At 38.1% G+C, this 13,495-nt stretch overlaps 1 protein-coding gene across 2 annotated transcripts in view; it reads left to right on the top strand.

Annotated features, from left to right (window-relative positions):
• LOC143225013 (uncharacterized) overlaps positions 1-13,495 on the top strand; it is a 72,925-nt gene that overhangs the window by 21,692 nt on the left and 37,738 nt on the right. Inside the window, exon 1 of one of the 2 annotated variants that reach the window (XM_076453649.1) lies at positions 4,564-4,974. The exons of the other annotated variant lie outside the window; for it this stretch is intronic. The gene's annotated coding sequence lies outside the window, so the exon portion shown is untranslated. Of the gene's footprint in view, positions 1-4,563; positions 4,975-13,495 lie in introns of those variants that run through there. 2 annotated transcript variants of the gene reach the window in all.

The raw sequence follows: 13,495 nt of genomic DNA, 5'->3' as shown, positions 1-13,495 counted from the left end.
AGAATATCACACCATTACGAAGTTCAATGCAAAAAAAATTTAGGACATCCTCTTCGCTCTAATAGCTTATCTTCGTATATACTCTACATGTTATTTTACTAGGCTGGCACAGCACTATGTCTGCGGACTCGCATCGCTAAACGGGTTTCGATACCCACGGTGGGCAGAGCATAGATAGCCCATTGTGTAGTTTTGTGCTCAATTCCAAACAAAAACAAAAAATTGTTCTTTACGTATAAATACGTGTGTGTGTCTATATATATATATACGTGTTATAATGTTAAAATATTTCAAGTATTGATGTCGTTGTACGAGTACTTGTTCAATAATGATCATAGCGCTGAGACTACTTCCATAAAAAATATGTATTACTTTGAGCTGTAAAAACCACTGTAAGTTGTGAGGATGTAAACGGAGATATAAAGGTTATTATTACTATTGTTTTCTTAATGTCCGATTGTTTCATAACAGGTCAATGTTCTTAACGTGCTATTTAAAAAAAACAGTACAAAGATCTCTGAAGACTTCTTTCATTCTTTGTCTTCCTATCGACAACATCTCTATCCTTTACTGGTACTTGTTTCTTATTAGGCACAAAGCTATACAAAGGTCTTCTCTGTCCACCATGAGCATCAAAACCCAGTTTCTAGTGGTACAAATCCGCAGATATAACAATGTGCCATTGTAGGGGGGGGTCGAACTAATTCCAACAGATTGATATTTCTGGGTCACTACTTTGACATGGGTTATCTACACCTACGAGGATCATTCTACAGGGTTTGTTTATTTCATAATTTTTGCGCGTATTTCTCCCTAGCGTCAATTTCACAGGCTAGAAGAAAGGCAGTCAACTAAATAGCATAATATTGGAATGGGATATTAATATTGCTTGTATAAAGTGCCGAATGGGAGCTGCGAACCATGAGTTCTTGGATTCATAGCCCAGACACATTAACTGCTAGGCTATGCCCGGGCCAATTCTATACGGAAATTAAGTAAAATATTTGATGAATTTGTACACATTGTGATAATAACGACGTCAGTTAGTAGTTGAAAGTGGTCATTTATTTTAGTTACTGTTTACGCTTTCTATTATATTTGACTCTATCACATATTATAGTCTCACGAAACTTTAGTACATTAACGATAAAGTAGTTAATTTAAGGGAGATCACGATTCAGACGCTTGTACGACAAACTTATATTCATGAAAATAATCTTCACACCAGCTAAATTAATGTCATTTTGTTACAAATATATTTAAAGAAAAAAGGTTTGTTTGTTTTGAATTTCGCGTAAAGCTACACAAGGGCTATCTGCGCTACCCGTCCCTAATTTAGCAGTGACTAGAGGGAAGGCAACTAGTCATCACTACCCACCGCCAACTCTTGGGCTACTCTTTTACCAAAGAATAGTGGGATTGACCGCCACATTATAACGCCTTCACGGCTAAAAGGGTGAGCATATTTGGTGTGAGGGAGATTTGAACCCACGACCCTCAGATTAAAGAAAAAAGGAAACTCTAGGTGCAGTTTATACAAACACAAGAATCGCCGTCCATTTCAATGTATAGATCACACTGAAACCTTTTCTTCCTGTCACATTTTAACTGACCTTTTTGTTAACCGGACAAAGTGTGGAGAGGACTTTCCCATACTCACTTCCCATCGTGAGTACAATTTTTGTGTACATCGGTCTATTAGTTTTCGAGATACGCTTGCGGTGACACACCCACAGATCCGATTGCAATACCCTCGCTGGATGAGGATAATTACGTGAAATCTTAACGTTAAGGCAAAATTTTTTTGTAATGTTGCTTCCTATATAAACCATGTTCATTTCAGACAAGTTTTTAATAAAATCTGTTTATTTATAGTTTATGAGCAAGACCAAATACATCAAACGAAACGGTTTGACCTCCTGAGTCCGAGCCTGTAATTAGATATCAAATCACTCAAGAGAAAACGGAACTATGAGTTAAAAGTTTGTATTTAAAAACCTAGAGTCATTCTATGAGCCGCGGCTAAAAATTTAAGGCACACGAATGAATTTCTAACTTTCTGTATTTTTAATAAGCTTGACGCCCACCAGTGGCAGAGCGGTATGTCTGCGGACTCACAACGCTATAAATCGGGTTTGATACCCGTAGTGGACAGAGCACACATAGCTCATTCTGTAACTTTGTGCTTAATTCCAAACAAACTAACAAGGTTGGCTCATCACAGAAATAGCGTCTCTTTCTTCGTCCAAGAATAAACCTTTTAATATAAAATATGTTTTCCGCTTACAAAAGTATAGGCCACACTATAATTTTTCTTAAGCCACATAATAGTTTTAACGAAAGCAACTTGATAAAGTGTTGAACCATGGCAGTGGAATTAAGTAGGAAGAAAGAGACGGGGGTGGTGTGTAATGTCATGCGTGGTATTCTCGCACTCCCTGAGTTTCGTCTTTAGTTTATTCATGCTAATACAGCGTGTGATCACGATTCATTACAGTTAACGGAAACACTGATTTTGAAATCCATGTGTCATTCTAACCGCAATAACTATACTCATGGTAGCAGAACTTCTCAGTAAATATTTTCGTGTGTACGTAATTTTTATAAGCAGTTCCCCAATGGCTCAACAGTAAGTTTGTGGGATTAAAAAAAAAAAACGCTAAAAAACGTTTCGATACCCATAGTTGGCACAGCACGGATATACGTAGCGTAGGGTTGCTCGTAAAAATAAACAAATAAAACTTAGTATTTATATACAGTTGTTCCGTCATCCCCTTTTAGAGATTGCAAACATTTATATTGGATAACGTAAGATTTCAACTTCAAAAACTCAGAAAATCCTTTTCATATCCAGAATGATCAACAATCCAGCCTTTTTTTTTTAATGTGATGAGAAATCTCAACCTCTGTCCATGAAATTTGGTACAAATGCGATGACTTTACTGAGTTACCAACCGAAATCCCCGAAAATTCCTGATCTCCCCCTTGAAAAACTTTCTTTAAAGTGATACAGAATCCGGATCCTGGCCAAATTTGAGGAGGACTGAACCATACTGACTTCCCATCTTGTGTTTGTTTGTTTGTTTTTGAATTTCGCACAAGGCTACTCGAGGACTATCTGTGCTAGCTGTCCCTAATTTAGCAGTGTAAGACTAGAGGGAAGGCAGCTAGTCATCACCACCCACCGCAAACTCTTGGGCTACTCTTTTACCAACGAATAATGGGATTGATCGTAACATTATAACTTCCCCCACGGCTGAAAGTGCGAGCATGTTTGGCGCGACAGGGATGTTTATGAGTCGCACGCCTTAACACGCTTGGCCATGCCGGGCTTCCCATCTTGTGTAAAATGTTGTTGCACATCGGTTTATCAGTTTTTTGAGATAGACTTTTGGAAAAACAACATACACGAACCGGATCGCTATAAACTCGCAGGGCGTAGGTAATTACGTGAAATCGTAGACATGAAGTTATTTGTGATACAAAAGTCGGATCCTACCCAAATTTGAGGAGAACTGTCCCACACTGACTTATCATCTTGTGTAAACTTTCTTTTGCACATCGATTTATCAGTTTGAAGAGATACAGTGGCACAGCGGCATGTCTGCGGACTTACAATGGTTTTGATACCCGTAGTGGGCAGAGCACAGATAGCACATTATATTTCTGATTACTACTGTATTCTGTTTAGTGTCTTTGTTCACATTACAAAATGTCCAACAGTTTCTTCATTCCGCGGTGTTTGAAAGTAATGTGCTTGTCTTCTGTTTTGGTAGTTTCTAGTGCATAAGATAAGAGTAGCGACACTTCATGATCTAAAACTTTCTATTTGTCATCTACGTAAATGTATCTAATTTTTGGTATAAAGTTCTTTACTTTCTTAACTTTAGAGGAGAAGGATTTAATTGTTTGTTTTCGAATTTCGCGCAAAGCTACACGAGGACTATTTACGCTAGCCGACCCTAATTTAGCAGTATAAGACTAGAGGGAAGGCAGCTAGTCATCACCACCCACCGCCAGCTCTTGGGCTACTCTTTTACCAACGAATAGTGGGATTGACCGTTACGTTATAACGCCCCCACGGCTGAAAGGGCGAGCATGTTTGGTGTGACGAGGATTCGAACTTGCGACCCTCGGATTACGAGTCGAGTACTTTAACCACCTTACCATGCTGGGGGCCCGGCATGGCCAGCGTGTTAAGGCGTGCGACTCGTAATCTGAGGGTCGCGGGTTCGCATCCCCGTCGCGCCAAACATGCTCGCCCTTTTAATAATTGCTTTAGAAACTGCACTTTGGTTAGGTATAATTCCTGTGTGGTTGCCATATTTTTAAACGCTTTAGTTTTTGAGTAAAAAATGAAACAAAATGTGCGGGTCCCTGAACTCAAGTTCCTCTCTGTCGTTCGGCTGTTTTCGTGACGTTTTACAACTATGACGTAATAGTTGCCAAACACGCTTCATTGCGCGCCGACCATTCTGTTCCTTTCAGTGCTGGTGTTTTATGTGAATATATCGGTGCTTTTTTCGGATTACATACTTTGTGAGACTATTTTTTGTCTTGATATTGCTACTTTATGTTTGTTTTATGATAACATGGTTTACTGCGTTGCTTATGGTTTTAAAAACGATTCGTCATCGGGCAAAAGCTTCTTTTCGTTTTCGTGCAAGGAGAAGGAACCGGCAAGGTGGCGACAGTGGGTGCGGATGATCAATAGGAAGAACTGGACTCTTTCACACCATGCAAAGCTTTGTCAAGATCACTTTGAACGCTCATGTTTTCTGTCGGATCCCACTGTTTTGGATTCCGTGGGTTTCAAGCCAGGCAGGTTGATACTGAAAAAAAACATCGGCAGTAGACAGGATCGTCCCCACCTTCTTTCCTCGCGTAGAGCTGAGGACTAATCTAAACCTACAGCGTACAGGTTCCACCCCTCTGAAGCCATCCCTTGCCATCACGAAAAGAACAAACTTAAAGGTATGTGTGCAGTATAAAGCGATAAACAGTAACTAGTATAATATAATAATTTAAAAAATACAAGTTTTTAAAGAATGTAACTAGACATACACATTTGATATTCATGAGCGTGTTTTGCATTTGTGGCACCTGTAAGTCAGTGAAACTTTCATTTCCAAGTCTAGACAGTGGACAAATCTTTCCCAAATAGAGTATATTCCAAGTTTAAAAGCTGGTAGATCATTCTGTAGATGTTTTTGTATCATTTTTATATAGTTTGAAGAATTCCATTTTTCAAATTTAACATTTCTAGATAATTTAACTATTCAGACTGCTACATCAAGTTTGATTTTATAGACAGAATTATGACGTATAATTGAAATTCAACTTGTTACGAGTCATAAATACTCGGTACAATGATTGTGGAAAGGCCGAGTATTAGTTACCATAGTCGGCGAAGTATAAACAAATAAAACCCAGCCTGTGATACCAATAATTTATAAACACCAGACAGGTTTCGAGATGCTTAAAATTGCACGTGAAATAATACAGACCATATTTGTTTTCATGGCTTAGGCTTACCATTCTTCCACTGGAGATATAACCGACTCGCAACCAGCCTGGGCGCTATCAGTATCACTCACAGTTCCGCTACTCTCACTCGTGGAACTGTCCTCATCACTAGAACTTGTCAGATCTGTGTCAAAAGTAACTGTTCTAGGTTCGTTCAGAGTAGGTTCGAATTGATATGGTGCTACTCAACACTGTTCAGAACACAAAGTCAAAACAGACTCTGTCTCTGTTTCTTCGTATGCACTGGCCATGTTTATTTACATTCAACACGCTGACGTTGGCGGTTTGTTTGGCAACTATTACGTCACAGAACTTTTCCTAGCGGCAAACGAGAGTTTTATTTTAACTTATGTAAAATAATTTTTCAGTTGTGTCATAAACTTCTGTGTTTTAGGTAAGAGTAACACTTCATAGTTCATATAGTGTCTTAAAATCTGCCTGTCCAGTGATCACCGGTGCATGTTCGGATTGCCGCTCGGAAAGGGCTTTTTTTTGCACCAAGTTCTATGTTTCATTTATTAGCACATATTTTTTATAAAAAATGTGAACCTGCAAAATTAATTAGTATGAATAGTTCTTTTGACTGCAAAGTTTTCTTTTTTCTGTAAAATTCACCTTTAATACATATTGTTGAACTGTTCAGCTTCTACCATTATAGAGGGCTAAACTTGAACAAAAATGGTAACGCTGCTAAAAGGTTTTATACAGCTAGTTAAAAAAATAATTCTTAAACTAAAATTCCAGCCATTGAACGGGTAGCTTAAGTAGGAAGTGTATAAATAGAATTTTTTGCGTAAATGCTTTTATATCCAAATGTTTCTCTTTGTTAATATTTTTAGAGTTAAAATAGCAGTAAATAAGAATAACTATGTTGCGCTTATCACTTGTCATTGGCTGAAATATGAATTTAGGGTTAAACGAGGTAAGTCCCTTGTTTTTTTTAACAATAACAGTTTTATTTTAACATATGTAAAATAATTTTTAAGTTGTGTCATAAACTTCTGTGTTTTAGGTAAGAGTAACACTTCATAGTTCATATAGTGTCTTAAAATCTGCCTGTCCAGTGATCACCGGTGCATGTTTTCCTTAGTGTTTTTATGGCGGAAGTGATGTAGAATGCATACGGGATTCGCTTAGTATTGGCCTTGAATAAAGTAAAGACACGAAAATAAGTAAGTAAAGAAAGGGCGTGCGTGTTGTTGTTTTTATAATTTGATAAACATTATTTGATCCAACCTAACAACTGTTTCATCCTAAGATTGTAGGAAGGGTTCTCTATGATCTGAGCATGTTCCAGGAAAGGTTATTTATGATGGGAGTGTGTTAGAGTAGGCTCTTTATAACGTGAGGTTATATGCTACGAAAGATTATTTATAATGTTTGTTTGTAGTTAAGCATAAAGCTGCACAATAGGCTGTATGTGCTATTCCCTCCATGGGTATCGAAGCTCAATTTCTAGCGTTGTACATCCGCAGACATACCGCTGTGCCACTGGAGAACATGTTATTATGTGCTAGAGAAGATTATTTATGCTATGAGCATGCGTAGGGACAGATGTTTATGATGTAGGCATGTGCTAGGAAAGGCTATTTACAACGTAGCTATGTGTAGGGAAATCACAGGTCTTTTCAAAAATACTGAAATGCTTGTGTTTTTACACACCAACAATTACGAACCGAATTAGACAAATCAACTGGAATGTGAAAACAAAATGCGATGAACTTGCATCTGTTTTTTATATTGTTTTTATCGTTATTTTTCTTTCAGTTTTCTTCAACAGTTATAGAAAATGCTATTTGCTCAAAGGTATTTCTAATTTTGAGTTCATAGGTCAGAATGGAAGCATTAATTGGCTTTGACCATCAATCTCGTTGCGGACCCACGGTCTTAGAATGCAGAACAGTGGATGGTAAACAGTTAACTCCTGGATTTACAGTCAGAGTACCCTAACCACTAGCCTACGTTTGAACGGAAATTATTCCTGATATAAATAGTTAAAAGTTATTGCGTTTATTCAAGTTGTCTAACTGAGGTATTTTATCTTGAATGTATATTTAACTAGACATTGTATGCTGTTGATTAGTTTGTTTGTTTTGAATTTCGCACAAAGCTACTCGACGACTATCTGCGCTAGCCGTCCCTGATTTAGCAGTGTAAGACTAGAGAGAAGGCAGCTAGTCATCACCACCCATCGCCGACTCTTGGGCTACTCTTTTACCAACGAATAGTGGGATTTACTATTACATTATAATGCTCCCACGGCTGAAAGGGGCGAGCATGTTTGGTGCGACCGGGATTCGAACTTGCGACCCTCGAATTACGAGTCGAACGCCTTAACACACTATGCTATGCCGGGCCTCATATAATATTGATAAAATCTGAATTTTATTGTAATTTCACAATAAACAGAATGCTAACTGGATAAAAGCCTTTTCTTTTCTTGCCGGCTACAAATAAATTAAATAATGTAATAAATGTTAATGAAGAACTTACAACTAAACAGAATTGTAATGAAAATCTATCCAAACGTGTATACTTTTATATATTTTCAGTTTAGTCAATGATCATTTTGGCAGATCAATCAGTAGTTTGTTGGAAATGCGATAACATCACGCGAGAGTAATATACGTACAACTGCATTTAAATTTGGTTGCAATTCTAAAGGTAACAATTGATATATGTACTTGAAATATGAGTACGGCACCGTATTGTTCAGTATTGAAACTCGCAAAAGTACAGAAGCAATGATAAACATAGCGAAATAGAAAACGGTTCGTTTCACTTTGATGGTTCCTAAAAAGCGTTGGTCTTCTAAATACCAAAATTAATAGAAGGTTTTTTCCCCGTTAGGCCTTTGTGTTGTATAGCCTTTTGTGCACACGTTCGGCCAACTGTTGAACTCTATTGTGTACATCCCTCTGTACTTGCAGGTTCATAACTACCCTGTCCATCCCTGAGTACTTGTTGTGAACGGCAACCCTAAGTTTCCCCTCTGTGTCGCACCGCCAGCCGTGAGAACTGTTAGACCTAAGCCAACGAGACGTTTCCTGTCTTCTCGCACTGGGTATACTTCCGTCTCACAAGCTAAGCTGTCAGGTTTCCACTTGCATGTTGTACCCTGAAAACCTTCTATTGGTCCTTAAACGTGGAGAAAGCGAAACAAAAAATACAGACGAATAGTAATTATTCAAACTAAAAATTTGGGACAATAGTGATTATGATACAGTCTCGTCAAAATGTACGTCTGTAATAAAACTTCCTTCATTACCCATTCAAATTGTGTTCAGTTTTTGTCTTATAAAAAGTGGGTTTTTCGTAACCAAATTTAAATGTTAAAATATATTGGAAAAGTAAGAACCAAACAACATCAAAACACGAGCGAAGTGCAATAAAACTATAAGGAATATTTAAACACGTGCGTTAAAAACAGTAAAGCATAAGAAAGTTTAACGTAAGAAATCGTTAACAATAGCACCAAATTATTAGTTTGTTTTTAATTTCGCACAAAGCTACTCGAGGGCTATCTGTGCTAGCCGTCCCTAATTTAGCAGTGTAAGACTAGAGGGAAGGCAGCTAGTCATCACCACCCATCGCCGACTCTTGGGCTACTCTTTTACCAACGAATAGTGGGATTTACTATTACATTATAATGCTCCCACGGCTGAAAGGGGCGAGCATGTTTGGTGCGACCGGGATTCGAACTTGCGACCCTCGAATTACGAGTCGAACGCCTTAACACACTATGCTATGCCGGGCCTCATATAATATTGATAAAATCTGAATTTTATTGTAATTTCACAATAAACAGAATGCTAACTGGATAAAAGCCTTTTCTTTTCTTGCCGGCTACAAATAAATTAAATAATGTAATAAATGTTAATGAAGAACTTACAACTAAACAGAATTGTAATGAAAATCTATCCAAACGTGTATACTTTTATATATTTTCAGTTTAGTCAATGATCATTTTGGCAGATCAATCAGTAGTTTGTTGGAAATGCGATAACATCACGCGAGAGTAATATACGTACAACTGCATTTAAATTTGGTTGCAATTCTAAAGGTAACAATTGATATATGTACTTGAAATATGAGTACGGCACCGTATTGTTCAGTATTGAAACTCGCAAAAGTACAGAAGCAATGATAAACATAGCGAAATAGAAAACGGTTCGTTTCACTTTGATGGTTCCTAAAAAGCGTTGGTCTTCTAAATACCAAAATTAATAGAAGGTTTTTTCCCCGTTAGGCCTTTGTGTTGTATAGCCTTTTGTGCACACGTTCGGCCAACTGTTGAACTCTATTGTGTACATCCCTCTGTACTTGCAGGTTCATAACTACCCTGTCCATCCCTGAGTACTTGTTGTGAACGGCAACCCTAAGTTTCCCCTCTGTGTCGCACCGCCAGCCGTGAGAACTGTTAGACCTAAGCCAACGAGACGTTTCCTGTCTTCTCGCACTGGGTATACTTCCGTCTCACAAGCTTAGCTGTCAGGTTTCCACTTGCATGTTGTACCCTGAAAACCTTCTATTGGTCCTTAAACGTGGAGAAAGCGAAACAAAAAATACAGACGAATAGTAATTATTCAAACTAAAAATTTGGGACAATAGTGATTATGATACAGTCTCGTCAAAATGTACGTCTGTAATAAAACTTCCTTCATTACCCATTCAAATTGTGTTCAGTTTTTGTCTTATAAAAAGTGGGTTTTTCGTAACCAAATTTAAATGTTAAAATATATTGGAAAAGTAAGAACCAAACAACATCAAAACACGAGCGAAGTGCAATAAAACTATAAGGAATATTTAAACACGTGCGTTAAAAACAGTAAAGCATAAGAAAGTTTAACGTAAGAAATCGTTAACAATAGCACCAAATTATTAGTTTGTTTTTAATTTCGCACAAAGCTACTCGAGGGCTATCTGTGCTAGCCGTCCCTAATTTAGCAGTGTAAGACTAGAGGGAAGGCAGCTAGTCATCACCACCCACCGCCAACTCTTGGGCTACTCTTTTACCAACGAATAGTTGGATCGACCGTCACATTATAACGCCCCCACGGCTGAAAGGGCGAGCATGTTTGGTGCGACAGGGATTCGAACCCGCGGCCCTCAGAGTACGAGTCGCACGCCTTAACACGCTTGGCCATGCCGGGCCATAGCACCAAATAGCTGGTGTGTATTTTAACACTTGGGTACTGGAGTTAATCAAAGTTTTATAAGAATAATGTTTCGGATCCTGTACCGCCCTTTGAACCATGATACGTTCTCCATCAAAGAACGTTGATATTAACTTTACACTGCACGTCTAATCAGAATATGTACATAGACGTCAAATTCTAAGGTTACGTTTAAGCAGATCAAATGCACAAAAGTCGGTTATAGCTGAGTTTGGAGAGTTGGTATGCGTGAGATCAAATTATATTTTCTTGGTTCTAATTTCGAGTCGTTGCTGGCAACTTATGACCTTATTGGCTTTAGTTCCTTGTTTATTTTATTGTTAACGGCACTAGATAATATGAATACATTTATCACAAAGGCTTTTCGAGTTGGAGAGTTTCCCCTTCATAGGTGTAGCCACTTCTTGAGTTGAAGGGTTCTCTTTCGTAACCATGACCTTCATTTTAGAGATAAGTTTGATGAACTCTTTGAAACTGATCTTTAGTGTGGTTTGAGGAACCCTTGCTTTCCCAAACACCAATGTATGAGTTTCTTTCTTATAGGCTTACTCTTTTGAAATTTGTCCTTTAGCTGTATAACGTTTAACAGTTTTGATATGCGACTATGGAGATCATTAAACTTACCGTTTGTGGCACTGTGGCGACTTGCCATTGTACTAGCATATACAAATCACTTTTATAAAGTGCTATTTACCTTCTATGTTGTCCCCCGCAAGTACAGCGGAAAGTCTACGGATTTACAACGCTAAAATTAGGGGCTCGATGGCTTTTTTGTAATAAAAACACACACACACCTTCTATATTCAAACTTGCTATTTTATCAGATTTTCTGTAAGCTCAATGTCGGTCACAAGGATTTTGTAAGATAAGGTTGTGATGGCTTTTATGGATGAATAAGATAACTATAGATTATAACCTCCATTATTATAAAGCACAAAAGATATAAAAACTCATGTATATAATTTTGTTTTTACCAAACCTGAATAATTATTCTTCATGACTACAGCGAATTTTCGCATAATTTTATGACATACAGCCAAGATATGGGCTCAAACAACCCGTATAATTATACACCAGGTATACTTAGTGCTTACATGAGGTTACCGCAATCTGTATGTGTGTGAAATTAAATTCCTGGTAAAAGAGAACAGTAGCAAAAACAAGCTACAAAAGTTTTCGTTGTTCCAATCGAAAAAAAAAATTGTATTGTTTTACATTTCAAAGAACTCTTGGACCTCGCAGTAATTTATTAGGAAAGAAAATCAGTATATATTTACGGTGTGTATATATATATACGATATGCACATGAGGAACAATTGTGAAACATGGTAGCCTTTTTTAAGAGTCATTTTCAGTTGGCAATATTACACGTTTGTTTTCTTGTGCAAAACTTTACTCAAACCAGGTAGAAAAGCTGAATGTCGGTTGTCCTCGGACAAGTGAATTAATGTTTCGCGAAATTGAAACAAAGATTTAAAAAATATTGTGATATAGTCGGTATCTCCGGACAAGTACACATTTTACAATGTAACGACACTAAAAGGGGACTTATGGGAGTATTGGCTTACAATCGTCACGTGTTTTTATCAGGGACGTGTTAAGAAGTCTAGCATAAAGTTCCAGTTAATGCTACTAAGATAGATGTTCCCCGGATTTACAACTCTACAATCATGTGTTCGATTCCCCCTCGTTGGACACGCATGGCTTCGCTATAGGAAAACACAAACAAACATAATTAAGAAATCTTACCTGGACGTTACTAGGTTAAAAGGTTACGTTTTTGAGCTTATTAGAGACAAATGTGCGGATTTCATGTCATTAACTCGTCGTTAAACAGAGAGAGAGAGAAAAAAAACGTCGTATTAACCAAAATGATTTAAGAAAATTCCTAAGCAAAGCTTGCCTTTAGGAAAGGCCTCTTCGGAAGTTTGAAACCTCTTTAAGTGCTCAGGTTGATGCAGTTTCACATAAGATACTGATTTTTAATTTGTTTTCTTTCATACGAGGTCTGTTCAAAATACGCGGACTGTTTAAATTGCGCGGCTCCAGTTGGTTCCAGGGGAATCCGCTTGGTGTCGCTAGGTTTGCACAGATCAGCTAATCACGACGCCATTTCTCGATTGCAGATATCTTCATTTGTGTATTAGCTACGCGGTTTTAAGTGAAGTGCGATTTTTTCGTTTGGCGGATTTCAGAATGAATGACCTGAAGGAGCAACGACTTGCTGTGAAATTTTGTGTTAAACTTGGAAAATCTGCGACTGAAACTTTTGCTATGCTTAACACGGCTTACGGTGATGTTGCTATGAAGCGTACGGCATATTTCAAGTGGCATGAACGTTTTAAGGATGGTCGACAGTCCATTGAAGATGATGAGCGTCCTAGATGTCCTTCCACGTCAACTGACGACCCACACGTCGACAAAATCAACACCCTGATGCGGGCAAATCGACGTCTGACTGTCAGGGAGCTTCCTGAAGAGTGTGAGATGTCAGTTGAAGCTTGTTACGAGATTTTGACCGAAAAATTGAAGATTCACCGCGTTGCTGCGAAATTTGTGCCTCAGAACTCGTGAGTTTTTGGCCAAACACTCGATCACTGTTCTTCCCCACCCCTCCTACTCCCCTGATCTTGCTCCTTGCGATTTTTTCTTGTTCCCCAAGCTCAAAAGACCCTTGAAAGGAAGAAGATTTGAGACGATTTCCGAGATTAAGGCAAATGCGACGAAGGAGCTGGAGGACATTACAAAAGAAGCGTACCAGGATTGTTTCAACAAGTGGAAACACCGTTGGG

Source organism: Tachypleus tridentatus, chromosome 9 (genome assembly GCF_004210375.1).
Source record: "Tachypleus tridentatus isolate NWPU-2018 chromosome 9, ASM421037v1, whole genome shotgun sequence".
NCBI lineage: Eukaryota > Metazoa > Arthropoda > Merostomata > Xiphosura > Limulidae > Tachypleus > Tachypleus tridentatus.
This window is presented reverse-complemented; position numbering and strand designations above follow the sequence as displayed.